General features: G+C 35.5%; 1 protein-coding gene across 6 annotated transcripts in view; it reads left to right on the top strand.

Annotated features, from left to right (window-relative positions):
* Positions 1 to 25799, top strand: part of CNTN4 (contactin 4) — a 903676-nt gene that overhangs the window by 227677 nt on the left and 650200 nt on the right. For all 6 annotated transcript variants that reach the window (XM_086697570.1, XM_086697562.1, XM_086697563.1 and 3 more), the window contains one exon: positions 5326 to 5381. The gene's annotated coding sequence lies outside the window, so the exon portion shown is untranslated. The remainder of the gene's footprint in view (positions 1 to 5325; positions 5382 to 25799) is intronic.

The following is a 25799-nucleotide window of genomic DNA, read 5'->3' as shown; positions in this document are numbered from 1 at the left end:
CCCCCACCCCCATCTTGCAACCAACGTCTGTGAGAACTGAAAGAATTCGGGATGCCTCAACTAGTTTTTTGAACATTTTAATTATGACTATTTTCGTGCTATCAACTGTCACTTGGGAAGGATTGTTTTGTCTTAAATAAATACCCAACACCGTTTTTACCTCTGAAGTATTTGGGAAGGGTCTAGATCAAGACCTTTTGTTCTCTAGAGTAAAGTCATCTGTTTTGACCTAGGCCATCCCAGCTGCTGCCTCTTTCTAGCTACATTTAGCCAAGAAGCTCTGCAGTCATTTGGGGATTTCTGGTTTCTTTGTATTGTAATAAAATCAATGTGTTGCTGATGACACCAGCTGATTTGTTCCAAACTCCTAGACCCATTTTGAACAGGGAGAAATTCATACATTTATTCATGCATTAATTTCCTATCCGCACATGTGACTTTTTGGGGTGTATAATAAAATCCACAAGTAAACTTTACCCATAGTTTAAGACTGTTACAATAGCAGGTAAATGGTATGGACTTAACATTGGAAAATTTAATAAATATTCAATGATGTTTAAAAATAATTAAATATTTTGTGCATATCATAAACTGGGCACTGTGCTTTGCATGGATTATCTCATTCTGCCTTCATGAAAATACTGAAAGGTACATACATAATTATTAGGCTCATTTTATACATAAGGAAGCTGAACTTGAAGGAAGTGAATGAAATGAAAGCCTTTCCTCTGGTTCTTATCCAGCAGAGGCTATTATCCCATTGCCTATAATGGATGTATGGTGTCTTTCCCTGTGTACAACAGCACCAAAGTAGCCAAGAATAATGCCAGGCACCAATACAACAGCACCAAAGTAGCCAAGAATAAAGGTGTATCTTTACACCTTTTCAAGGAATGGCATTGTGTAACTATCTACTTCATTCATCTCTGAGCATGCTGGCACATTTGAGGTGGAAACTTTTAACTAAATCACATTCCCCCCCTGATAAAAGAATATGACTGTTCAACATTTTTTCCAATGAAGAATAAGTAATTCCTAATTATAAAATCAAGAACTCCTCAACCTATCTAGGCATCATTAGAAGTTTCCTTTTAAGAGCAGTCAAGAAAACACACTGGAAATGGAATTAATTTTTAAGTTGCATATCCTTTACTTAGTTTTTAATTTGGATCCATTCATTCATTCAGCACATATTTAAGGAACACTTGTTTTGGACTAGGTTGTACTATGCAACTTCAAATTGAAGAATAAGACAAGATAAAACAGATGCATATTTTCCTACAATAAAAGATAAAAGATAGGTGTCTGGGTGTGGGGTGGGTGGTAAACATACTGTGATTAATGTCGAGCTAGAAACATGCTTTATATAACAGGATGATGAGATTCATTACATTCCTGAAATGCTGTGGTTTTGTAAAGAGGATTATTTCCAAAGTAATATGCTGTGACTTTTTAAAAATTGAAGTATAGTTTGTATATATTAGTTTTAGCTGTAGAACATAATGATTTGACAAGTGTATACGTTGCAAAATGCTCAACATAAGTGTAGTTCCCATCTGTCATTACCAAAAACCTTTTACAATATCATTGACTATATTCCCCTTTTTTTCATCTCCATGACGTACTTATTTTGTAATTGGAAGTCTGTACCTTTTAGTCCTCTTAACCTATTTCAACTAACTCTCTACTCAGAACCAGCAAAACCTAAACATTACCTCTAATAGGATGGCTAGTAACAAAAAAGGCAAGAACTAACAGATGTTGGTGAATAGGTAGAGAACAGGAGACATTTGTGCCCTGTTGGTGGGAATGTAAATTGACACAGCCACAATGGAAAACATTGTGGAGTTTCCTCAGAAAAATAGAGAAGTACCATATGATCCAGTATTTCCACTTCTGAGTATTTCCCTTAGGAAAATGAAAACACTGATTTGAAAAGACATATGCACCCCTGTGTTTATTGCAGCGTTATTTATAATAGCCAAGATGTTGAAGCAACCTAAGTGCCCATCAATAGTTGATTGGATAAGATGTGGTGTGTATATACACAATGGAATATTACTCAGCCCTAAAGTATGAAATCAAGTGAAATATGTCAGATAAAGAGAGACAAATAACATGATTTCATTTATATGTGAATCTAAAGTCAAACAAGAGCAACAACAACAACAAAATGCAAACAGTCTCAAATATAGAGAATAGTCTATTACAATTTTACATTTATTTCGATGATGTTTGTTTGGATGTTGGTGGCTATGTAGAGTAGGAGCTTGATTTGTCAGCAAATACCATGAAGTTAGGAATATTGTTCTGTTTCTTTTCCCAGTAACTATTTTGGAATAAATGAATAAATGTAAATATAAAATCTCTTGGTCTGTAAGAGTAAAGGAACAGCTGAGTATGAATCATATTTATGAGTCACGAAAATTTGTGTATATAGATTTTCTTTCAAATAGTGTTGTGGGGTGATTTCTGTTGTATGTTTTTTTTAAATATTTATTTTGAGGGATACAGAGTGTGAGTGGAGAGGGGCAGAGAGAGAAAGAGAGAGAGAGGGAGGGAAAGAGAGAATCTGCTGACAGCACAAAGCCCAACATGGGGCTCATGCTTTATCTTTTTATTACTCATCTACATGACTTACCCAGTTTCTTTAGGCACATAGCTGAACTTATATATTACGCCCAGAAAGGTTGCCTTCAATGGGCTCATTCCTTAACCAGCAACCATTTAGTTGCAAGTTACAGAAATCTATACTAGTTCAAGTGAAAAGAAGGGTTGTTGAAACCATATGCCAGGCAAAATGATTGTGATCTACATAAGAAGAGAAAACTAGGTAAAACCTGACCTCATAGGGATTTGAAAAGCCAGGAGATGCGGTTACTTGTCACCTTTTATTTAATCCCTTGTTTCTCATGGGGATCAGAATTAAGGGTGTTTATTATGCCAACCCTAGTTTTTTCTGAATGACTGTTTGATTCTCTGATTCTCTCAACAGACTAGTTTCTTTTACAATAATTTCACCTTTACTTGCCTTTATCTCTCATTGGTACAGTTTACAATCTCTAAGAGAGAATCCTATTAGGCTTAATGTGGGTCAAGCATTCCTCCCTGTTCAATTGCTACAGCCAATTAGTTTTAATTACACAGTACATAGGGCAGTCCTTTCCAGGACCTTTGGATGGGGCAAGTTCTTTAAGGTGCAAATATTGATTCAGAGACTTTCTTGGGATCAGTCCCACATATTCCTCCTTATGTTTCCAGCCCTTCCATCCTGCCTTCCATTCCTTTGGGCATTGTTCTTTGCTCCATCATAGCTAACAAGTCTGATAAATGTATTTGTGTTAGGCCATCTAACAGGTAATTTATTTTTGGCCAGTGTTTCCTCTGGGAGTAAATCCAAAAATCAGAGGGGTGAATTTAATGCTAAATATTTTAGACATTGAGAAAATATTTGGTAGTATGTAGTTTTTTAGGTGCTGACTTTCCTTTTTGTGTGTATTGTTCTTCATGCAACCATTTATAATATATGAGAATCTTTTACCACTGTTACTATAATATTACTACTGGTGTGCCATATGCTAGGTAGAAGCCTGAATACCTAAATTGCATTATGTTATTTAATTTTCAGTTGTTCTTTGTGGCTGAATAATGCTATTGTCCCCACTTTACAGGTGAAATTGAGGCTTATTTCAGTTAATGAATTGGTCAAGATCACATGACTAGTAAATAATTGAACCAGCATCCCATCTCAGGCAGCTGTCCTGGACCTTGGGCTTTTAAATAATAGGAACTTGATTATTGTTTCATGAATAAAGTTAGAACCCAATTTTTCATTTCAAATCTATATCCTTCATTTGGACAAATATAATATTACTTTCATTCTGTGAAGAATATGTGTGTGTGTGTGTGTGTGTGTGTGTGTGTGTGTGTGTGTGTGTCAAGTTTTGGTAAGATTTGAAAGGAAAGAATGAAACCTTGACCAAAGTTGTGTTTTTTGTTTTTTTCAGGATTATTATCATTTCAACTGTTGTTAATGATGTGTTAGAGTTGCAAATGATGCCAATAGCTATAAATAAAACTTTACCTTCTAATCAGTGGTTACTCTTAATATAAGAAAAAGTGAGGCTTTTAGGTACACATTGAACTTTGGTAGTCAATTCACATACATGTAGTTGGTGATTGACCAGAGTAAAATAAAACAAATGGTGATTTATTTATGATTCATTATTAACTTGAGTATAGGATTTTTGTCTTTTGAATAGGAAATACTTCCTTTCGTTTGTCATAATCATTTGTGGCACTTTATTTATTTTGAGCAAATATGTACTAAAGGACATTAAAAAAGATAAATTTCTGGATATATTAACAATATAAAAAAGACATGTTTGGTCCTTACCTTCTAGACATTATTGATATTAACTTGAAAGTAAAGGTAGTTAGGTACTTAATATATGATAAATTATTATAATCTTAGGAAGTGATATTGTATTTATGGCTAATCAGGAAAATATAATATTTCTATCCTAATCAATTATGCTACATTTGTATGTAAATTAGGTTAGACTTGTGTAATATATTTCTGAGTGGCCAATCTCTATATATCTACAGAAAATGATGTTTTTAATTATAAAAGAAATAAGACAGTTATTTTGCTCAGAAGTAAAATTATTTACCATAGAAAGTTGGTTAGAGGATGCACATGTTACATAAACATGAAGATATAAGTATATACATTTATTCTCAGTAATATTGTATATCTGTATTTTCCTTAGATGGACCCAGTATTGCTTCAGGGGAAAATACTCTCAGGCACAGAATTATTTCGCAATTAAAGTTTAACTTGGTGGCTTTAAGAGAAGGTATAATACCATATTTATGGAAAGAATGTTTTGTTTTTGTTACTGTTACCCTCATTCATATGACTATCAAAAACCACCAGATATTTCCTAGTTCATTGTTTACCTTTTCATTATTTTATAAGCTTTTGTAATATACTTTCTTTAGAAGTAGTCTTTTTTATTGAATCTGAACACCACAAAATATCACAGGCTCCTAGAGCCATTATACTAACAAAGAAAGGATAGAGTGCTGAACTGACTTTTCACAAGACACATAGCTAGTGGGAGACAAAGCAGAGAAAGGAACCTGGTATCCTGGCTCCTAATGTGGGCAGTTTTATCAAGGTGGACATTTATACCAACCATATTTATTTTTCATTTCCTCCTAATTTAATTTTAGAATGGCAGTAGTTAAGTATCAGCTGCACATAAGCTTATTTATACTTGAAAAGTGTATTTATTTGCGTATTTTTTATTTTTATTCCAGGAATCTTTGACCTACAATACCTCCACATTATGTGGTCCCAAGAACTTCCCTAAAAGGTAAGCTTCCCACAAAGGGAGATTTTCCTTATTTCACCTTAGTTTTTATGGAAACATTGATTAACATCCTTAGTTTTTATGGAAACATTGATAGCCTTTCCTTGCAGAGTGATACCATAAGATCATTTTTAATGTTTTTCTGAAGGTTGAAGTTAATGAAGATATTTACATCATGTAAATTAAGATTGACAATAGGAAATTGAGACCTTTCCCAAGTCTTTCTGGAGAAGATACTTGCGGTAGCTTTCCTGTGGTTCACATTAATTTGATAATTCAAAAACTTCTGAATTTGGGAAGTTTTGAATAATTCAAAAACTTCTGAATTTGGGAAACTTCTGAATCATGGGAAGACTATTGGGAATAAAGTAAAGGTTGTTGCATTTTTGCCAAATGGTTTTAAAGGAATGGGCATTTTATCAGTCAAATAAACACAAATACTTAGTTTCTAGGTTCTATAGATATTCAGGTCTTAAAATTGAAGCCTTTAGGGCTAAAACACAAGCAGTATAACTCATGGTCTGTGATAAATGCATTTTTTCCTTCATAAAATAATCAGATCCAAAAAGTCTCTGTTTTTACTTCCTAACACTGCTGTAATACAGTACCATGAGCTGAGTGGCTTAAGACAGCAGAAGTTGATTTTTTTCACAGTACTGTAGTTTAGAAGTGTGAAATCGAAAGGTAGGTAGGGTCTTACTCTCTGAAGGCTCTAAAGGAGGAATTTGTCCTTGATTCCTCTAGTTTTTGGTAGCTGCTCACAGTTTTTCGTGTTCTTTGATGTGTAATGACTTTACTCAATTCCCTCTTTGTCTTCACATAGACTTCTCCCCTGTGTGCTTGTGTCTAAGTTTGTATTTGTAATAAGGACACCTGTCATTGGATTGAGGGCCCACACTAATCCAATATGACCTTATCTCAACTTGATTATATCTGCAAGAACCTTTTTCCAAATAAGGTCACATTCATGGACCTAAGGGTTGTGATTTCAACATTTCTTTTTTATTCCCTAATATAGGGGATATATTATGTTAAAAGGTATAATATCTATTTCTTGATGGACAACTTATTTTCCAAGCAAGATAAAAATTATAATCTTACTTAATCAGTACAGGAGTTGATGACATTAGGTAAATATTAGCGCATGATTTTGACTCTTAGGGGAAGATTATTTTTAATACACTCAATAATAAAAAAATAGGAAAAAATTAATTTTACTTGTTTTCTTAGATATTTTTCGTAAGCCAAGATTGAGTAAAGTATTTTGACGAGTTAAGTATTGCTCTGTAATAAACTATTCCCAGATTCAGTTGCTAAAAACAGTAATTATTTATTACCTCTGATGAATCTTTTGGTTAGGTGTTTGGGTCTTCTGATATGTAACAGACTCCCCCAGTCTTGAATGGGTGTGTTAGTGTGTATGAGGTCTGTGTATAGGTAAATTAGGGGAAGCCTCTGCTCTGAATAGTCTCTAGTCCTCCAGGAAGAGCCAGTTCTTTTTCTCATTGTTATGGCTTTTTCTTATTCCACAGTATTCTGAATGTTCTTAAACTTAGTATTAGTTTCTGTTTTTATTTCCTTAGACTTGTTTACTTACAGTCCATCCCAGACAAGGTAGTAGGAGTGATCTTCCTAAAGCATTCCCTAAATCTAATCAGATTATCACAAACAGCTATAAATCTTCCATTGTTCCTTGTTTTTCTTTGATCAACTCCCAACTATTCGACATGGCTTTAGAAGGTTCCATATTATTTGACCATTGCTTACCTCTCAACCTTTATTTCTCCCCTACCCCACAGCTTCCTAAATACATTCCACTAACTTGAATTATAAAAAAAAAAAAAAAAAAAATGTTTAAATATGCCATTTTCTCCTGTTTTTACTCATTATATTCCTTCTTTTAGAAATATCATGTTCTCCCCACCCTGCCCCCTTCTCCCATCTTTCATCAACTCTTTTTGTTGCTAACTGAAAACTTAAAATTTGAGGAAATTTTCTATGGTTTTTCTTCTCTAGGTTAGTCTTAGGCTTCTTTCCAATGCCTATATCACTGTGGACAGAATGAAAATCACACTGTACTGTAATTGCTTGTTTGATTAGCTTACTTTTCCATCATGGATTCTACTAAGCCAGTAATGATATCTCTTTTCTACATCATGGTACTCAGTCTTCAGTAATAATCCTTGGGAAGAATGGGATATTTAATCACATCTTTTGTGTTCTCGTTCCTCTGTCTTTAAAGATGTAGAGGTACCTGGTTGGCCCAGTCAATTCAGTGTCTAGCTCTCAGCTCAGGTCTTGATCTCAGGGTCGTGAGTTCAAGTCCCACATTGGGCTCTGCACTGGGAGTGAAGCCTATTTTAAAAAAAAGAGAAAAAGAAAAAGGAAGTTTATGATGTTGACATCATACTCAGTGGCAGAAAGCTGAGAGTTTTACCCTAAAGATTAGAAATAAGATAAGGATGCCAACTCTTTTTACTGAACTTGAGCATAGTATTAGAAGTCCTAGCCAGAAATTAGACAAGAAAAAGAAATGAAAGGCATCCATATTGGAAAGGAAGACATAAAATTATCACTCTTTACAGATGACATGATTTTATATGTAGAAAACCATAAAGATTCCACCAAAAAACTGTGAGAACTAATAAATTGAGTAAAGGTGCAAGGTACAAAATCAATATACAAAAATCTGTTGTATTTTTATTCTCTAACAACTATTGAGGGGAATTCAAGAACACAGCCCCATTAACATTTGCATCAAAAAGAATACAATACTTAAGAACAAATTTAACCAAAGATGTGAAAGACAGATACACTTGAAAGCAAGAAAGAATTGATCATTAAAAAGTCTATACTACTGAGAGCAATCCACAAATTCAGTGCAGTTCTTATCAAATTTCCAATGGCATTTTTCTCAGAAATAGAACAAAAGAACTAAAATGTGTATGAAACCATGGAAGATCCTATATAGGCAAAGTGATCCTGAGAAAAAAGAACAAAGCTGGAGGCATCACACTCCTTGATTTCAGACAGTACTACAAAGGTATAGTAATCAAACACTTGAGTATTGGCATAAAAACAGACCATTGGATCACTGGAACAGAATAGAGGGCCCAGAAATAAACCTCCATGCATATATGGTCATTTTATGTCAAAGCAGTAAAAAATAAACAATGGAGAAAGGACAGTGTCTTTAATAAATAGTGTTGGGAACTATTTATTAAGCAGCCACATACAAAATAATGAAACTAAGTCAGTATCTTACATCAAATAAAAAATTAACTCAAAATGATTTAAAGACTTGGATGTAAGATCAGAAACCATAGAACTCCTAGAATATAACACAGGTAGTAAGCTCTTTGAGATTGCTCTAAGTGACATTCTTTTGGATCTGACTCTAAAAGCAATGGTTACAAAAGCAAACATAAACTATTGGGACTACATCAAACTAAAAACCTTCAGCACAGTGAAAGAAACAACCAACACAATTAAAAGGTAACTTCCATTTGCAAGTCATACATCTGACAAGGGTTAATGTCTAAAACATGTAAAGATCTTACATAATAATAAAAATAAAAACCCAGTTAAAATGAGAGGAGACGATCGGAATAGACATTTTTCAAAGAGGACATACACATGGCCAACAGGCACGTGGAAAGGTGTTCAACATCACCTATCATTGGGGAAATGCAAGTCAAAACCACAATGAGATATCATTTCCCACCTGTCAGAAGGGTTAAAATCAAAAAGACAAAAAGTAATGTTAACTAAAATTTAAGTTAAAAGAAAAAGACAAAAAATAAAAAAAAAACATTGACAAGGATGTGGAAAAAAGGGAACCCTCATGCACTGTTGGTGGGAGTGTAGAATTGTGCAGCCACTGTGAAAACCAGTATGGAGGTTTCTCACAAAATTAAAAAAAAATACCATAAGATCCAGCAATTTCACTTCTGGATATTTATCTCCCCCCCCCCCCACAATAAAGACACTAGTTTGAACAGATACATGCATCCCTATATTGATTGCAGCATTATTTTCAGTAGTCAAGATAGGCAAAGAACCTAAACAGCCATAGATGGATGAATGGATAAAGAAGATGTGGTGTGTATGCGTACGTATATATGTTATACACACACACACACACACACACAATTGTAATTCTCCTTGGCTATAAAAAAGAATGAAATCTTATCATTTGTGGCATCATGAATAGACCTAGAATGTATGATGCTAAGTGAAATAAGGTCAGAAAGAGAAAGACAAATACTGACTGCATAATTTAACTTATAGCTGTAATCCAAAAAACAAAACAAATGAACAAACAAACCCAAACCAAACCTGTGGATACAGAGAATAGATTGGTGATTACCACAAGGCAGGGGGCTTCTGCGAAGGCAAAATGGGTCAAATTGGATCAAGAAGTACAAGCTTCAGTTATAAAATAAGTAAGTCATGGGGATGTAACAGAATGGTGACTGTTGTCATTGATACTGAATTACTGAATTGCAAATCTGAGTAACTAAGAAAGTAAATCTTAAAAGTTCTCTTCACAAACAAAATACTGTAACTTTGTATGATGACAGATGGTAAATAGACTTAATGTGGTGAACATTTTGCAGTGTATATAAATGTTGAATCATTATATAGTACAGTAGAAAATAATACAATGTTGTATCTCAGTTTTACTTCAGTAAACCAAAAAAAGTTGGTGGACGTTTTCATAATTGAGACTGGAAAGCAGGAGGAGGTCAGGTTCTCTCAAATTGTAATGATGCCCTTTTTAGTTGTCCTTAAGGAAGGCCTTGCCACCACCTCCAGGTTCCCTAGCCTTTTGTCTTCCACCCCAAGTTGTAAAAGTGGTACTTATGGGTTAGAACAGCCTCAAAACAGACTTATTTTGGTTCACACATTTGTTCTTGTTTGTTTCTTTTTAATTGCAAAAACAATGTTTAAATTGTTGCCAGCACTTGAAAATTCAATTTCAGATAAAATGATGATTTCCAGATTTTCTAAGGAGAAATCAGAGTATCTTTCTATCCCAGGCTTACATTCCTAGATGGCAGGAGGGCTTTCCTGCAAGGCAGCTGCCTCTCCCTGCCTTCTCCCTTTTATCATGCCACTTCATTTGCTACTTATTTGGCCCTGACAGGCCCTTGAGTTCAGTATCCTCAGCTACACAAAGACTTCTGGATTGATGGAATGTGGAAGGTTAGCCTCCGAGAGTCTGTCTCTGGTGAACCAAAGATCATAGGTTCAGTGGCTGAATGGGCCATTTAGTTGTTCCTGTCATATATCTATCAAGTAAGTGAAAATAATTTTGGCTTTATGTGCAGAGTCTTTATGCTTTAAGTTCCTGCTATAATATTGGAGCCGGGTAAGCTGACTTTTCTGAGACTCATTTTTCCCATCGGCAAAATGGAGACTGTAATATCCTTCAAGGTCTTACAACATGTAAATTTCCTTTGTTAATACCACAACAGTTAGTCTAATGTACACGCAGAAGGAAAATAGTTAGTTTGTATTCTCTGGATTGGTACAAGTGATTTTCATCTTTTGTTAGATATTAATCGATTAAAAATAAGTTAGGAAAATTAAGTACTGATACATGCTACAAAAGGGATGAACTGTGAAAATAGTTTAAGAAGACAACACAAAAGTCCACATGTATGATGTTATTTATCTGAAATGTCCAGAATAGGCAAAATTATAGAGATAGAAATTGTAATAGTGGTTTCCAAGAACTAAGGGGAGAGGAGAATATGAACATACTGCTAATGAGCACAGAGTTTCTTTTTTTGGGTGATAAATTAGATAGTGGTGATAGTTGCACAACCTTGTGAGTATACTAAAAACCACTGAATTATACAGTGAATGGTGAATTCTATATGTGAATTATATCTCACTATAGAAATAGATTATGAAATACATGTTTTAAGATGACACAATTTCTCCTTCAGGTGTGGTGACTAAGGCATGTAGCAAAATAAGCAGACTTCTTAGGTTGTCATTCACATCAATACATACCATCTTCCCTAAAGTCCTGATGTGTCTTCCAAGGCCAAAGACCAAGTCGGGTTTCTAATTCTAAGGATTCATGGTTTAATATCAAAGTTATCAGTGATGGAGTCAGACAGTTGGGTAAACATTTAAAAGTTTTCAGTTTTTATCTCTGTAAGCCTCAGATTCGTCAAACTATAAAGTAAGGGTACTAATAGTCATTTTGCTGGGTGATTGCAAGAGTGAGGAAGAACAAATGTCAAGTACTGATCATAGTGTCAGTTATGAAACAGCCCCTCTATAATTTATACTTTTTAAATGAGTGTTACATGGTTGTAAATATGAGGCTATATTACATTAGGTTATTGGCAGCCCAGCTGTCTCAAGGTTGGTTCTTTTTCCTGTGTTAGCGTCTTGGCCAGAAAGAAAAGAATGGTTAGAATTTCTGCTAGCACTTAATGAATTTAATCAGCCCCTGAGGGACTTTTGATATAGCAGGGAAATTTTTTACAGAGAAACATGATTTTTATCCTTCCTATTTTTCTCTTGAGAGTTGACAGAGCCTTTCCTAGCAGAGGTAACATTACCTGTGCTGAGAGAAGAGTATTAACATACCATGAGGGTAATGTTAGAACAAAAAGAACACATCCCTGTGGCCTTACATTAAAATGTTTCTGTGTCTGTGGTTCTGAATTCAATTTAAATTGCTACCAAGAAAACACACTACTGCCTGAAAATGTACAATTCAATTTTTTGTCCTTTTTATTATTTATGATTTTTTTTTCCTTTAGACCATAGTGTTTGTTCTTTTTTAACTTTGGTTTTGTCTTTGCAAATTAAATTCATAGTCTGGGAATATAGAAGATGATTGAGTTATTCATGTAGTATCTTATAAATTGTAACATTAAGCAGAAACTTTTCATCTTAATTATGAAAAAGGCTTTATGAATTGTGTCATTTGACCCAGTTGCTATCGTATCCTTTTCTTTATGGATAATGAAAAGGATTATGCTATGGTGAATGGGTTGGAACAACTGGAAACTTTGGGGTCATTTGTTTTTTCAGTAAGTAGATAGGGATCAGACTATATGTCAGAATCTATATTAAGGTCTAATGATATGGTGGCAAATAAAATATATATGTACCCTTGACTTTGAGTTTGCTGTATCATAGGGATGGCAAGTAATAAACAAAATACTGATTGTATTAGATGCTATGAACAAAATGAAGAGAATGCAATGATAAACAAGTTATTGAATGAAAGAAAAGACATTGATGAAATAAATTGAAGATGATGTCACAAATGGAAAGATAATCCATGCTCCTGGTTAGAAGAATTGATATTATTAAATGCCCACACTATCCAGAACAATCTACAGATTTAATGCAATTCCTATAAAAATACCAACAGCATTTTTCACAGAGCTAGATAAACAATCCTAAAATTTGTATGGACCACAAAAGACACCAAATGGCCAAAGCAATACTGAAAAAGAAAAACAAAGCTGGAGGCATCACAATTCTGGACTTCAACTTCTATTACACATCTGTAGTAATCAAACAGTATAGTACTGACACAGAAATACACACATAGATCAGTGGAACGTAATAGAAAACCTGGAAATAAACCCACATTTATATATGGTCAATTAATCTTTGACAAAGCAGGGAAGAACATCCAACAGGAAAGACTGCGTCTTCAACAAATGGTGCTGGGGAAACTGGAACGCTGCATGCAAAAGAATGAAGCTGGACCACTTTCTTACACCATATACAATAATAAACTCGTAATGAATTAAAGACCTAAATGTGAGACCTGAAACCATAAAACTCCTAGAAGAAAACACAGGTAGTAATTTCTTTGACACTGGATTTAGCAACATTGTTCTCAATATGTGTACTCAGGCAAGGGAAGCAAAACCAAAAATAACCTATTGGGAATAAATGAAATAAAAACTTTCATACAGTGAAACCATCAACAAAACAAAAAGACAACATACCTAATGAGAAGAGATATATGCAAATGATATATCTGATAAGGGTTGGTATCCAAAATATATAAAGAATTCATACAACTCAACACCAAGACAACAAATAAACCAATTAAAACATGGGCAGAGGACCCAAATAGACCTTTTTCCAAAGAAGGCATATAGATGGCCAGCAGGTATATGAAAATGTGCTTTGCATCGCTAATCCTCAGGCAAATGCAAATCAAGACCACAAGGTATCCCCTGGCCCCTATCAGAATGGTTAGAATCAAAAAGACAAGAAATAACAAGCATTGGTGAGGATGTATAGAAAAAGGGACCTTCATGCACTGTTGCTAAGAATGTAAATTGGTACAGTCACTGTGAAAAATATCACAGAGTTTTCTCAAAAAATTAAAAGTAGAAATACCCTATGATCCAATAATTTCATTGCTGAGTGTTTACTCAAAGAAAACAAAAGCAGTAATTTGAAAAGATATATGCACCCCTATGTTCATTGCACCATTATTTATAATAGCAAAGATGTGGAAGCCACCCAAGTGACAATCAATACGTGAATAGAAAAGAAGATGTGTATACACACGCACAACTCTCTCTCTCTCTCTGCCATAAAAAAGAAGGATATCTTACCATTTGCAACATCATGGATGGACATAGAGGGTAAGCTAATAAATAAGTCAGAGAAAGACACATACCATATAATTTCTCTTATTTGTAAAACAAAACAAATGAATAAACAAAAAGCAGAATCAAAGCAACAAATACAGAGAAGAAACTGATGGTTGCCAGAGGGGAGGGCACCAGAGGGGGATGAAACAAAATAGGTGAAGAGTATGGGTAGGTACAGGCTTCTAGTTACAGAATGATAAGTCTTGGGATAAATGCTGCAGCAAAGGGAATACAGTCAGTGGTATTGTAATTGTGTTGTGTGGTGAGATACTAACTGTACAAGTCGTGAACATAGCATCATGTTTAGGCTTGTCACATCACTATTTTGTACTCCTGAAACTAATGTAACATTGTATGCGCACTATACTGTGTGTGTGTGTGGGGGGGGGGGATAAATAAAGTGGGGAAAAAAGGATGCATGATTATAGTTCTGCATCACTACTAACATTTTGTGTGACCTGGAGAGACTAATTTGATGAATGGATATCATTTCTTTCCTTTCCCCTTCCCCTTTTCTCTGTTTCTTTGTTTCTTGGTGAATTGACTTTTTGATCATTATGGAATTTTCTCTTTTTGTTCTCAATTGTGGTTTTGGACATAATATTTATTTTATATGATTTTAACATGACTCTACTCCTATATATAAATTATCATTTGCCGGGAAATGATACTTCTACTTTGTTCCTTATGTGTCATTTTAGGTGAGTCTCCAGTTAATAGCATTCAGGTATATTTTACCATTTGATTTTTTTCCTGCTTTTATCAAGGGATTTGAATATTTTATATATTTTTTAATGTTGAAATATTTTAACATTTGTTAATATCTAATTTTATGTTACTTTTTTGGTTGTTTCTGCATATTTCTTCTTTCCTACGTTCTTAAGGACTGTTTTTTGTTATTCCACTCTTCTTTCCTCTTTTTTTGCATTTTTCACTCTATGTCTATTTCTAATAAGTTCCCTAAATTTTGAATTTAGCAATGCTGAATTTAAAATCATTCTTAAATAAAACCAAAATTGTTTAACTGTAATCATACCACCCAAAGTTGTAAGTTATTGTTGTATAGATAAATGTAGTATTCAATTATATTTCATTTTCTTTGAATTAGTAGTTATTATGTTCAATATGGTCAAAAATTAACTTACACATATTTTCCTATATATTGTACCAATTTATTGTTGCACATTGCTACCAGCATCCCCCTTCCTTTGAGTTCAAGTTCCTTTTAAGATATCCATTAAATAGTTCTTTTATCAGGTTTTCTTAGTGGTAAATTCTGTAATTTTACCATGAAATATTATTCTTTACCATTATTACTGAATAATATACAAAGTTTGCAATTGCTAGTTGACAATTTTTCTTCTCAGTACTTTGAAGGTATTGTTCCATTGTTTCAACTTTTTATTACTGTAGATAATTACGTTTTCTGTTAGTCAAATTGATGTTCTTTTCTATGTGATCTGTTTTTCTGTGTGTGCTTTTAAGACTTTCTCTTTGTGTTTGGAGTTTTGCAGTTTCACTATTCATTTATTTTTAATTTTTCTTAAGTAATACTATACTTTCCAATCTGAAGACACATTTCTTTTTTTTTGGTCTATTTACTGGAATGTGGACTTATAATTTTTTTGTCTTTTACCCTTTTCTAAATATCTAATCACACATATTTTGCACTGCTTATCCCATCCGTAACTCCTTTCATATTTCTTATTTCTGTACATCTCCCTTTTGCATTCTGGGAAAATTCTTGAGATTCCTCCTCCAAGTTTTAAATTCCTTCTTCATCAGTGTCTACCCTGCCATTTAACTTTTTCTATCAATGAAGATAGCTAGTTTATGCTCCATTTGCAGACAACCCCAAGTCTCATGGGCTAAAACAACGTTTATTTCTCCCCCATGTTACATGACCAATGCAAGTTAACAGGCAATATCTCTTTATTATAATTACTCAGGGAATCATATTGATGGATTTGCTATTGGGGAATGCTTTCCTGATTAGTGAGGCAATTTAAGAAAATCTGTAGGATCATGAACTAGATCTGAGAGTTTCTTCCCAGGATCTGCACATCATTTTTGCTCACATTTCTTTGAAAAAAGAATTCTCATGGCTGTGGGTGACTACATAGAGGGCAGAAAATATAATCTTAATATGTGCCTGGACATAAAGGAGAACCAGAATATTTGTGAAAAGCACTTTACTGCAACCCTAAATGTTCACTGTGATTTAAAAATTTTGACTATACTATTTAAAAATTTTCTATAAGTTCCATTTAGGTTTTCTTTCTGGTTCTGTTTTTAGTCATAATATTCTATTATTTTTATTATGGGTTCACTTCCTTTATATCTGTAATCATTTTAACCAATTTTATTTTCTATTGAAGTTTATCAGTTTGTATTATTTTGAGTGCTTTTCTTGCATATTCTTTTTAATGTGCCAGCATATTCTTTTGGGTGATAGTTTCTTTTTTCTCATATAATTTGTAATTTTCTGTTTTGAGCGCACATTAGATTTTTCTTCCTGTGAGACTGCTTTGTTCCCTGTGTTGTAAAAAGCATGCTCTAAGAAGTGGCTTTGCTTTGCTTTTACCAAGGTCCTGGAATTTAAAGAGTCCTATACCATTTCTTGTGTTAATGTTCTATGTTTCATGAATATTATGCATTTAGATCATAAACTCAGGTTTGACAAACACTTGAGGTTACAATTTCTTGTAGAGGGCACATTGACCCCAGGGCAGAGTGTAAGATTTCCTACTAGTTCTTGAGACCGTTTTACATACCTTTTTTTTTTTTTTTTTTTTTTTTTTAGTTTGCACTTAATTTATGGGGTCCATATTTTATTTACAACTTTCAGTTCTATTTCTCTGTGGCCCACTGTCTAATGTGGCATTAGTACCTGGTGTACCACTTCTTGAACCAATAGCAAGGACCAGTGTGACTCTGAACTACCCCCACAGTAATTGAAACTTACTGTTTATTTAATCTTTGATTCCCCTGCTCCTTTATGATATCTTCAGGATTCTGTTTCATTTCTGTAAGCCTAGCAGAGTTTTTAAAAATACATTGTTTTGGTTATATTTTATTCATTTTTTTTGTCTATGTTTACAGGTGGGCATTAGTCTGCATTAGCCAAGTCCACAATGTTTTTAAAACTGGTAGTTTCTAGAATCAACTTTCTGCTCTGTAACAAAACATATTCAAATTATGTTCTCCATAGTGCTGTTCTGACTCTGTGACACATCTCTCTAAATGAACTATTAGGAAGAAAAAACAGATGAAATGTCCAGTCTTCTGTTTTGTTTTCTACTTCAGTATTAACCAAATGGGTGGTGTTACAGAAATTATTAAACTTTGTTGGGCTTAAGTTTTCCCATGTATAAAACAAAAAGTTGAGATTCGATGACTTAGATAAATGGATTCTCTTTTCAGCTAAACAAGTTTAGAAGAGACATGTTTTTAGGCAAGACCCTCCTTCATTTCTGGTATTCTAATTTTAATTATTTGATTATTTCTAGCTAATTTATTTTTAACATGTTACTGAAAAATTATGTCTTGGCTCCATTTAGTTTGTGATATTTTATGAGTAACTATGTTTAAAGGACCATCACTCTGTAGGTTAAATCTATGGATTGGTTGAAATTAGTTTGCTATTATAAAGGTCTCCGGAGGTGACATTAACATAAAGCATTTGTTGATTGCTATAGTGTAATTTTTCAAGAGACCTTCCAGAGTAAGTCTGTGTTATTTCTATCATCATACAAAAAAGAAAGAAAATAGGGTACATTTTTATCTGGCCATGTTTAAACTAAGACATATGGTAGCTTGTGAAAATTGCAAAACAAAGTCTTTAGAATATTTAGTACTGAATCACCCTTCTAATTGTGTATGTAGTGAAGGTACCCAGTTCACCCAAAACAGTCTTTAGAGTCTCCTACCTAAAAGTGGTCCCCAAACTATAGACTCCCAGGATTTGAGCGTTGCATTCAAAGATGTGCTGACAGATATTATCCAAAGGCCAATGAATTGCTGTCAGTTTCATTTTAGCCACATAAATTTTAAGGAAAAAGTAAAGATGATACATGCATCTGAAGATTGTACAGAGAGTTTATTGAAAACCCAGGCTTGCAAGGACCAATAGACTGTCTGCAAACTGTTAGCATTACTCTGATTTCACAGACAAAGGGACTGGGATAATATTACCCGGTGGAGACATTCACATACAAAGTGGAATAAGATTTCAGATGGTGTGCTGATGGTCCAATATAATGCACCAAGTACATTGAAACAAACAACCAGAAACAAGCTAGAGAAATTTGAGAAGCTTAAACTTGGGGATCTGTGCAGAGAAATTGAAAGGAACAACAGTCGACTTTATCTGCAAATGATGAAATCTCTTGCAACAGGAGGATGTGAACATATGTCTGGTAGGGGCAGGGCGTAGAAGAATTAGAGAAATCTACGTTTTTCCATTATGATCTATTTTGAAGTGAGACAGACTCTGTCTAAAAAGTCAAGGACTGAATGTGCCTTAGAGAAATGGTCGTGGTTATTTTACCTTTTAATCCACCTTTGAAATAAAAGATTAGAGGTAAGATAAAAGCTATCTGGATCCTTGCTGGAAGAATGAAGCTTTTAAAGGAGAGCCATAATTACAGCTATCTTCAAAGTTGGTGTATGCCAAGTCTTAGGGAAGTGCAGGATTAATCTTGTTGATAATGACAGAACCCAAGGTATCCCCAGCAGTGGTTCTTAAGGGCTTGAAAACCAAGGATTTGGAGAGCAGGTGGTTGGACACAGCTGCTGAATAATCCTCTTAACCTCATCTGTACTTCACAGGGAGAAAAATAGCAGGAAAATAAAAACCTCTACCAAGTGGTTGGTAGCAGTGAAGTAAAAGGAGCATCGAAAGTATACAAGGGCGGGGCGCCTGGGTGGCGCAGTCGGTTAAGCGTCCGACTTCAGCCAGGTCACGATCTCGCGGTCCGTGAGTTCGAGCCCCGCGTCGGGCTCTGGGCTGATGGCTCGGAGCCTGGAGCCTGTTTCCGATTCTGTGTCTCCCTCTCTCTCTGCCCCTCCCCCGTTCATGCTCTGTCTTTCTCTGTCCCAAAAATAAATTAAAAAATGTTGAAAAAAAAAAAAATTAAAAATTGGTTTGGGGGGCGCCTGGGTGGCGCAGTCGGTTAAGCGTCCGGCTTCAGCCAGGTCACGATCTCGCGGTCCGTGGGTTCGAGCCCCGCGTCGGGCTCTGGGCTGATGGCTCGGAGCCTGGAGCCTGTTTCCGATTCTGTGTCTCCCTCTCTCTCTCTGCCCCTCCCCCGTTCATGCTCTGTCTTTCTCTGTCCCAAAAATAAATTAAAAAATGTTGAAAAAAAAAAAAAATTAAAAATTGGTTTGGGGGGCGCCTGGGTGGCGCAGTCGGTTAAGCGTCCGACTTCAGCCAGGTCACGATCTCGCAGTCCGTGAGTTCGAGCCCCGCGTCGGGCTCTGGGCTGATGGCTCAGAGCCTGGAGCCTGTTTCCGATTCTGTGTCTCCCTCTCTCTCTGCCCCTCCCCCGTTCATGCTCCGTCTCTCTCTGTCCCAAAAATAAATAAAAACGTTGAAAAAAATAAAAAAAATTAAAAAAAAAAAGTATACAAGGGCAAATTTGTTCTCATGCTAATAATTTTGAACAAAAGAAGCACTTGCTGTAGAGAGGTGTGTACTATTATCAACTAAAGACATAATAAGTATGCCTAAATAAAGAATAAAACCGAGTAGGATTCTGAGAGTAGTAATTTCTTCAAGCACTTCTCAAGCTATTATTCACTGAGGACATAAATCCCTCTTAATATCTTGTCATTAATTTTTTGTTCATGAAATAGCTAGAAATGAATAGCTCTCAGTCAATATTTAATTGATACTTATAAATTGAACTTAATCAAAAACTATATGTGTCTTCTAAAAAAAGCCCAAACAAACTATATGTGTCCCTATCCAACAAAAAATTAGTCAAGGCAGATGTAACAGAAAAATGGGAAGCAAAGCAGGCACATGGCACCAGACTTTATGGAAGAGAGAGATAAAACTTCAATCATTAAGCCATTGACTTTCCTAGAATATTGGAGCAGTGACCAACTAGTTCTGATTAATCCTCCCTTTCCTTCAAAGCATGATGGAGCCTAAAAAGAAATGGACTAATATATACTTGTGTTTTTATGCACTAAAATAGTTCCACATCTTAGTAATCCTGGTTTTAAAAGTTCCTATTTTGAGTTTACTTCAAACATGTTGATTTTTGATGCTCAAGTTCTGTTTATTATGTGGGGAACCATACAGTATAACTCCTACCATGAAGCCAGATCATTTAGTGCTCAAACTGGAAAGAGTAAACTCATAGAACACAAGAAGTAAAAAAGGGCCTCAAGTAACATCCTGACCAGAAATTTCATCTTATGGTTGGGGAAATTGAGGCTCAGAAATATTTTAATGACTTGTCCAGAAGCACATGCTCACACAGAAGTCTCAATATTCATTCAGATGTATGTTTTCCGCCCAGTGCTGGGAAGTCTTATTCATGTGGAGAGTGAGAATTTACTTCCTCACATTTTTTCCCTCCTTCAGGGACAGAAGGAAGATGACCTTCCCTTAAAGACTTGAATGACATTGAGTTTTATTCAGCAGAAACAGGACCGTTTATATGCTTTAAAACATAAAGCAGTTCTCACTTGATGATGATGATGATGTTAACAGCTTACATATTTTGAGTACCTATGAGGTGACAGGCACTTTCCTAATCCTTATAAACATATTTTCTTTAAAATTTATAATATTTGGGGTGCCTCGGTGGTTAAGTCGGTTAAGCGTCTGACTTTGGCTCAGGTCATAATCTCATGGTTCGTGGGTTCAAGCCCCGCATCAGGCTTTATGCTGACAGCTCGGAGCCTGGAGCCTGTCTTGGATTCTGTGTCCCCCCTCTCTCTTTGCCCCTCCCCTGTTCTTGCTGTGTCTCACTCTGTCTCTAAAAAAGAAATAATTATTAAAAAAATTAAACTTATCGTACCCACAGGTAGGTTCTAACATCTTACTTATTTGATAAAAAATCTGAAGTTCAGAGTGGTTAAATAAGTTTCTCATTATCTCATAGTAAGTCTCTGGCAGAGGTGGGATTTAGTCTCAGTTCCATCTCGATACTAGGGCCAGGATTCATAATCACTGTACATACTCCTACAGGTGGGCAGAAACTCAGTGTTCTTAAACCTTAAGTGCCAATTAAGGGATTGTATACATAGGGTTCAAGAGGAACACCCACGAGGATGATGTCAGAATAGCTTGTTGCACCCCAAACTCTTACCTTCCACAAGGTGGTAAAGTACTAATGGGGACTTTGTGTTTGAAAATCTGATATTAACAGGAGACAGTTGTGCTGAGCTGCTTTCGGCTGGCACTGCAGAGAAATCACACTTGGCTGCAAAGAAGCTGTTGATTGCTTACACAGGTTTCTGTGGTATGCCAGCAATTCTTGCCAACCTGCTCTTCCTTATCAAAGAGCCAGTAGTTCCAAGTGAGGTGAGAATCCCACTTGACAAGCAGACATAAGCCATTTGGGGAAAATACAAATTAAAAGGCTCCAAGATAGAAATAGAAGCATTAGCAGCAGGAAGTATCTTGGGGATACATTGTGTCAGATTACATAGGGGAGTTGGGAGAATAAGTGAGTCACAGCCTCCCAGTAGATAAACCCTGCTGTGTCTGTAGTTGGGCAGCCTCAGAAGCTGTATTTGCTATATAAAGGTGCCAGCGCTACTTGAAATGCCCCCAAGCTAGCATCTGCTTAGTAACATCTTTGAATAATGCACAGTTTTCCTGTTTTTCAGGTCGCTTTAGCATTTGTTCTAACTTCTGACCTGTGAGTCAAAGCATTATCATGGAATTTTATCCATGTTTAAGGGTAGGAACACAGAAATGTAGAATTACACGTTTTGCCTTAATATCACCCATTAATCCAGTCGATGAAGCTAAAACTAAAATGTTGACTTCAAAGAGTTTCAGTCTTTAAAAATAGCATAAATATGGAGTCAGGGGGCACATTTGATCAATGTCTTAGCCAAGAAATCTCATTTGTGAGATACAGAAACTAGACCAAGCAAAAAGTTTACTGGTAGAATGGAAGAAATCTCACAGTACCTTCAACTCGAGTGCACAGCTGTGCTGACCTCAGGACAGACAAGTCAGGTACAAAGGTGTTACCTTTCTGTATTTCAAGGACCAGGAGGTCACTCACTGCCTGTGCTCTCACTCTTTCTCTTGTGCTTTCTCTCCCTCCCCCCACCCCCAGCTTCAGTCTTCCTCCCTCTCTCCCTCTTTCTCCCCTCCCCTTTAGTCTTCCTCCCTCCCTGTCTCTCTCTCTTTCTCTCTCTCTGCCATGCTGTTTTCTTTTCTTTTCTTTTTGCAGATACTTCTTCCTGCATCAGTATGTAGTCAGGTAAAATTGGTTGTCCTAGCTCTGAATTAACATAACTCATTGGCTCCCTTGTTCACATCTAGTTTAGTCACTGTGTCCAACTCAGAACTTACACAAAAAGATAAATATGCCTGTTCCAGTCACTTTGTGTTGCAAGGAGACACCAAAACTTCCATTTAGGCTTGACTGTGGCAATTGTATGCTTCTGAGATAAAGGGCTCTAGGCTTCTTATACAACTCAAAGCTTTCTTTTATTCAGCAAATTGTTGCGAATGTTCAGTTCTGATCTAGTTTAAATTCCAGTGAGAGCAGGGCTTATCCCTGGTTCATGTATAATATGAATACCTAGCACCAGAGGAACCACTTCCTCCTTGCCTCCTAGAACTGCCCTCAGTGGTTGCCTGTGTGCTTTTCATCTTGTTTCAGTCACTGCTTCTTGACTGCTCATCTTGAATCAAAGAAAATTTAATACAAGGCTCGGGGATTCCATTTCCTATTAATAATTTACGCTATTCCCAGCTACTGGTGAGGGGACAGATAGGGTGGTTACCAGCTCTGGTCAAAAAGTTATTACAGGCAAAATGCTTCACAGCTTAAAAAAATGGGGGACGATGTAGATTCTCTTCTTTGACTTTGCTTGTGTTGTATTGGGATTCTCATACAGAGTCATGACACTGAGGCTTTTCTTTCCAGGAAGCAACCTTAGTTCGTGTTGGCACCGCTCAGTTGGGTTCGTACCCAAAGAACTGAACCCCAAATGCCACATGGCATAGTTTTTTGTGTATTTCTTCTTTGCCTCCCATATACAATGATACACAAACATGTAGTCTGAGTAAGTGGTCTTATGTTATAAGGTCATGAGGGATGTTGTCACATACGCATATAACGAGGTTGCCTTGAGGTTTTTTTTCTTTTTTTTCTTTCCTTAGGGAGGGGACCCTACTACAGTGTGTGTGCTTGTGTGTCATATCTAGCTCTTAACTAAGCAGAATAAATTTTTGCAAGAGACATTTGAATACAGTTGAAGACTTGCATATTTTTGCTAGAAATTCCAAGACTGTCAACACAATCAGATTTATGCAGGCTATATGGCATGGTGCCTATTTATTATTACAACCTGATGTCTAGACCAGTATTTATCAAACTTAAATGTGCTCACAGATCACTTAGGAATCATGTTAAAAATGCAAACGATGCCCCAGTAAGCCTGGGTAGGGTGGGAAAGTTTGCTTTTCTAACAGGTTTAATGTTATCCTGGTGCTACCGATCCACAGACTGTGCTTTGAGCAGCAATGACATTAAGATTTTGTTTTTACATGCAGACTTACTAGATTTTTCAGAACAAAAGAGAATATGCTAACTTGCTATTGTGGACCTGAACAAAATGAATTTAAGTGTAGTGAGGTAACTTGCTTAAGGACAATCTGGTTTGTAGCACTGCTGGAATTAAATACTGAATTCTGTTGATTCTCCCAACCTCAGAGACTTACATATTTATTGTGTTGATTCCTTGCTCTTTTGTTCACTTCAGTAAAAATACTGCATAGATAGCCTTAATTCATCGTCACTGTCTGGTTTTCAGCTTGAGCAGGTACTTTAAACGTAAACATATACACAGAAAGACAGATTTATCTATTTATCAGCCAGACTTTTCAAAGTAAAGCCTAGGTTGCAGATAGATTGTTGATTGATACTAAAATTTTGACAGCTGGGAGTATATTTTCAGAAACCAAATGAGTAACTTGGGCTAAAGGGAACTCATCAGAATAAAACTCAGATATATTAAGGACCTTTCTAGTGAGCAGACTATGTCCTTTCTCAATGCAAACCTAAATAGCCTGTAATTTCAGTTATATGATCCTGCAACATGTAGTTTAGCTTTGAATAACTACTTTAAATAGCCATCATCTTCTTAATCCTTTATGTATCTGGTATCGTGCTTTAACATCTGTAAATTTAAAATACTGTGATACTGAAAGGATACTGAGTTTATCCTGCTTTACTTAGGGGGTTTTAAAATAACTACAGCTACTTTTGTGTCATAAAATGCCTGATTTCTACACTTAGCATTTGGTCTATAGACCTACTGTGTAACATGATCACTGTTTGGGAACATCTGTTTATCCCACATGTAATATTCTTATTTAATGTGAATGAAGGAAAGTCTTTGGTGGTAAAATCATTTCTTTGGGTTTCTAATAGTTTTCATAAGTTTTATCTTTGGGATACTTGCCAAAAAGAAAATAATATTTTTGTCTATTCAAGATGGTTATCATGGTTCACTTAATAGTCTAAGGAGCATTATGTCTTGGGAGTTGTATAACCTGGGCCAGGCTTACCATTTGAGCCTCAGCCTTTGTACTTGAAGCCATGGCATTTGGTAACGTCTAGCTTACCGGGTAATATGGATGAAGTCACAGCATATTTAAAATTATTTAACCAGCTTTTGGCATATTAAGTACACAGCAGATATTCTTTTCTTCTCATTCCCTGAACATTTAATAAATCTAGGAACATGATATAGCCAAATGATAATTCTCTTTATTTACCTCTGGCACCTAGAATGCTCTTGGATAACTGAAATAAGTCTTACTTATAACCAAAACTGCGCAATTAATAGTGTTAACTTGCTGTGGGAAAAATAAAGGAAACATACTTTCTAGAACCAGTTAAAAATGATTGTCGATGATATACTATTTCAGTTTTCCCACACCATTGCTTCCCCTGTTAGCATGTGTAAGTGAGAGCTAATGGTAAATAATGGTAACACAAATCAGAACTAAAGTACATAGCCATCTTTGATCAAGCAGCTGCAATGCTATTATTAATATCAATTTATTGGTTATATGTAATGAACTAATGTGTTGTAGTTTTGTTTGTGTTTTGTAGGAATCTTGTGGGTTTTTTGTTTTTTTTTTTTATCCTGGTATAGTTACTTGATCAGGGAGTGCAAGTCCTTGTTATAAAAGACAAGAGCATATGCAGAATGAAAAAATATGGCTGATCCAGCATAGGTCATATGTGCAAAACAGTGCATTTTTCTCTTTCACATTTATGTGAGCTCTAAGGAGCTCTATCTTTCAGTTGCAGTCAGATGTCACTGGTGGGTTTATTAATATGTCATATTTGCATCACATCATTTAATCATTTAATCATTCTGGACTTTTTCACCCCATCCAAGTCATCTTCTCTGAGTAAAATATGGTAAATATTTATTGGCAAGATTTTAATTAGCCAATGGAAGCTTTCAGATATAATGGAACTATAATTTTATTAGGTTCTTTGCTACATATGTACAACAGTCAGACACAATACATGATGAAGTGTTA

The sequence above is a fragment of the Puma concolor genome, chromosome A2 (genome assembly GCF_028749965.1).
Source record: "Puma concolor isolate L17-30 chromosome A2, mPumCon1.1.hap2, whole genome shotgun sequence".
In the NCBI taxonomy this organism is placed as follows: domain Eukaryota; kingdom Metazoa; phylum Chordata; class Mammalia; order Carnivora; family Felidae; genus Puma; species Puma concolor.
This window is presented reverse-complemented; position numbering and strand designations above follow the sequence as displayed.